This window comes from Chelonia mydas, chromosome 28, assembly GCF_015237465.2.
Source record: "Chelonia mydas isolate rCheMyd1 chromosome 28, rCheMyd1.pri.v2, whole genome shotgun sequence".
NCBI classification, from domain to species: Eukaryota; Metazoa; Chordata; order Testudines; family Cheloniidae; genus Chelonia; species Chelonia mydas.
In genome coordinates, this window is record NC_051268.2 from 1994473 (window position 1) to 1998259 (window position 3787).

General features: G+C 54.6%; 2 non-coding genes across 2 annotated transcripts; one reads left to right on the forward strand and one right to left on the reverse strand.

The window, feature by feature from the left end:
- The first annotated feature begins 729 nt into the window (after positions 1–729).
- On the forward strand, positions 730–800 carry TRNAG-GCC. The gene has a single exon. It is a non-coding gene; the product is annotated as a tRNA-Gly (tRNA).
- Positions 801–3057: 2257 nt separating this feature from the next.
- TRNAG-GCC lies at positions 3058–3128 on the reverse strand. The gene has a single exon. It is a non-coding gene; the product is annotated as a tRNA-Gly (tRNA).
- Positions 3129–3787: the final 659 nt, after the last annotated feature.

Consider the following 3787-nt stretch of genomic DNA (forward strand, 5'->3'; position numbering starts at 1 on the left):
GCGGGGGTGTATGGGGATGGGTGGATGGGGGGGCCTGAGGATGTGTGGGTAGACAGGTTGCGGGGGTGTATGGGGATGGGTGGATGGGGGGGCCTGAGGATGTGTGGGTAGACAGGTTGCGGGGGTGTATGGGGATGGGAGGATGGGGGGGCCTGAGGATGTGTGGGTAGACAGGTTGCGGGGGTGTATGGGGATGGGAGGATGGGGGGGCCTGAGGATGTGTGGGTAGACAGGTTGTGGGGGTGTATGGGGATGGGTGGATGGGGGGGCCTGAGGATGTGTGGGTAGACAGGTTGCGGGGGTGTATGGGGATGGGAGGATGGGGGGCCTGAGGATGTGTGGGTAGACAGGTTGCGGGGGTGTATGGGGATGGGTGGATGGGGGGGCCTGAGGATGTGCGGGTAGACAGGTAGTGGGGGTGAATGGATCCCATCGATGATAATGTGACAAAAATTAGCCGGCAGGTTATAAAAAAGATCCGGAAAGAGCTCAAGATAGAAACTCTTGTGAGCTAAATCGATGGATCTGGGTTCTCACCCCGCGTAACGTTCTCTCAGCAGCCCTTCTCTGGGGCGTGTTTCTCCCTTACCCGGGGCCCACTCTCCGGCTGTCTGGGGCAGATGTTGGGGGTGGGGGGCAGCAGAGCAGAGAACTGGGACAGCTGTGGAGAGCCAGATGTTGAAACATCTGCAAGGGGGGATAAGCAGGTAGGTAAAACTTCCCACAGCTGCATTGGTGGTTCAGTGGTAGAATTCTCGCCTGCCACGCGGGAGACCCGGGTTCGATTCCCGGCCAATGCAACGAAGTAGTTTTTGGTTTGGTTTTCTGCTTTCCCCAATATCGTGCATCCCCGGCAGAGAGTCAACAGCGATGTCCACTCTCATTCTTCTTCTTTCCCACGGCGATGGGGTGACCAGAGAGCAAGGGTGAAAAATCCAGGGATGGGGAGGGGTTCATTGCTTGTATAAAACAAAGCCCCTAATATAGGGACGGTCCCGTTAATATCAGGGCATCTGCTCACCCTATCTGGCATGAGAAAGTGATGGCGGGACACAGATTGGCTCTTAAGGTTCCCGCACCCTCTATCTATCCATCCCCACACACCCCATCCATCCATCCATGCACCCATTCCCATAAACATCCTCCTTCTATCCATCCCTGTGCCCCCTCTATCCATCCATCCATGCACCCATTCCCATAAACACCCTCCTTCTATCCATCCCTGTGCCCCCTCTATCCATCCATCCATGCACCCATTCCCATAAATACCCTGCATCTATCCAGCTCAGAGCCTGGGGGATAACCATGGGAATGGATGACCCTAGATTGGGCAATTGTCCATGATGTGCCACTCATCCCGATTGTCATTACACAAGGTGGCTAAGTCTGTTTGGCTCATCTTATCCCAGCCTGGTTTCCCATCTCGCTGCCCTTCTGGGTGACGCAGGCCTCCCACGTCCCCGCAGGGCTCCCATTTCTCCGGGCTTCTCAGCTGGCTGCTACAGCCATGTTCTCTTATTATTCTCATCATCATTTTTGGGGGTAGGGAGGGGGAGTCTGGGTGATTTTGGTCAAGGCTCCTTGCCTCCCTGGCCCCTGTTTCTCTCCCTCACCACCCCCAACTAGCGAGAAACACACGAAAAGATCTAACAGGCCTAAAATCTTTCTCCCACCTCCCTCCATGGGTAGACCACATGGGTGACAATCCAGGTCATCGGAGGGGGCGCAGCGCTGTGGTCAAGAGGCAAGGAGCATGGTGGGCCTGGGGTGCTCACGGCAATGGTGGGGGAGGCAGTGGGGGCGGGGGTGCATGTGTGGAGGGGCCGGGGAAGACAACAGGGGCCAGAGGGGATGGTTTGGGATGGATGGGGTGGCAGCAGGGGCCTGGGGATGCCAAAATACAAGTTCACCCAGAGTGCCATTTTCCCTAAGGCTTGCCCTGCTTCCCTCCCATCAGTTGCTTCCTGAGGAAAACTTGATTGGAACAAGGCTGGTGGGAGCTGGTTTTCTTTCTGTCACCCACATGCTCCACACCAGGTTTCTACAGCCAGACCCTGTGGGCCCAAGTTGGAGGGGGTATCTCTGGAGGGGATATTCGGGTAGGGCAGGGCCCTATTCCCTTGGGGTGAGCCTGGGCACCCTACACATAGACACTCTTAGCTAATCTTTGCAACCCCCCATCCCGGGAACTCCAGCAGCAGTTTCCCGATTTCCCCCCACGCCAGTCCCCAGCCCCCAGCCCAGCGGTGGGAGCCTGGGAACGCCTGCCAGGGGTGGGTGTGTGTCAGTTCCCCTCCTTTCATCCAGCCGATGAAAGTGACAACATTGCGTCAAAGCACCCCAATCTCCACACCTGAAACCATCAAGGGAGGCAGGGAGGGGTATCATTTGCTATGGGTCAAAGGGGGGCTGTTGGCCCCCACAGCCCTTCGTTCATTTCCCCCCCCAAAAACCAACAACAACTTTTCATCGGTCTATCTGGTCCTCCCCCCAGGTCTTTACAGGACGTGATATAATGACCGGTAATATCGATATCCTGACACAACTTGCCCCCCTTCACCACCCAGGAATTTTTCTGAATTAATGCCAAGGCCGGTTTGGAGCAATCCTGTCACTGTGAGTGAGTGAGGAACAAAGGAAGGAAGGAAGGAGGGAAGGAAGGAAGAACGAAAAAAGAGAAAATCTAAAAGAAAGAAAGAAAGAAAGCAAGAAAGAAAGAAAGAAAGAAAGAAAGAAAAGCCAATAAAGGAAGGAAGAAAGAAAGAAAATCTCAAAGAAAGAAACAAAATCCCATTAAAAAAAGAAAGACAAAATCTAAGAAAGAAAGAAAACCCAAGAAAGAAAGGAAAAAAGAAAGAAAGAAAGAAAGTGCAGGCCTAGAGTGAGAGGCAGAGGGGAGGGGTGTGAGGAAGAGGAAGGAGAAGAGGAAGGAAAAGGGGAAGACAAGAGCCAGCCCCCCAGGTTCACTGACCCAGCCCCTGAGATTCAAACTCTTCCCTGTGGCCTGCTCCACAAAAGGGGCACGGGGTGGAAATGAAGCCAAAAAAATCCCCTCTGTGCATTGGCCGGGAATCGAACCCGGGCCTCCCGCGTGGCAGGCGAGAATTCTACCACTGAACCACCAATGCTACAGCTGAAAGGGCCTCCAGGGCCTTCCCCTGACAGATGTTCTCACATCTGCCGGCCTCCAGCTCTTGCATATTTCTGCCTTCAGGGCATGCAAGGCTCTGCCTTCTCTGATGCTGCTCCCCTCCTCTGGGCTGTCCTCCCAGGAACAGCGTCTCTGTGTGTGTGTGTGTGTGTGTGTGTGTGTGTGAGAGAGAGAGAGACAGGCAGAGAGCAGCAGGAAATGGGAACAGAGCGAGGGCTACATACAGCAATGACAGTGGCCTGGTCTACACTACCAGGTTAGGTTCAATTCAGCCGCGTTAGGTTGGTTTTAAAATGATTGCGTCCACACAACTGACCCCGGTCCGTCGACCTTAAAATCCACTGCTGTACTCCTCCCCGACAAGGGGAGTAGTGCTAAAATCGACCTTGCTGGGTCGAATTTGGGGTAGTGTGGATAAAAATTGATGGTATTGGCCTCCAGGACCTATCCCAATGTGACCGCTCTGGACAGCAATTTCAACTACCCCACCACTGTCCCTGGACACCTGCAAGGGCGGGAGTCTCATGCAACAGGGAGGAGGATTTTCTGGATGAGGGGGAGGAAGAGAATGAGCAGCAGGCACGCGGTGAACCCATTCTCCCCAGCTGCCAGGACCTTTTCATCACCCTGGAGCCA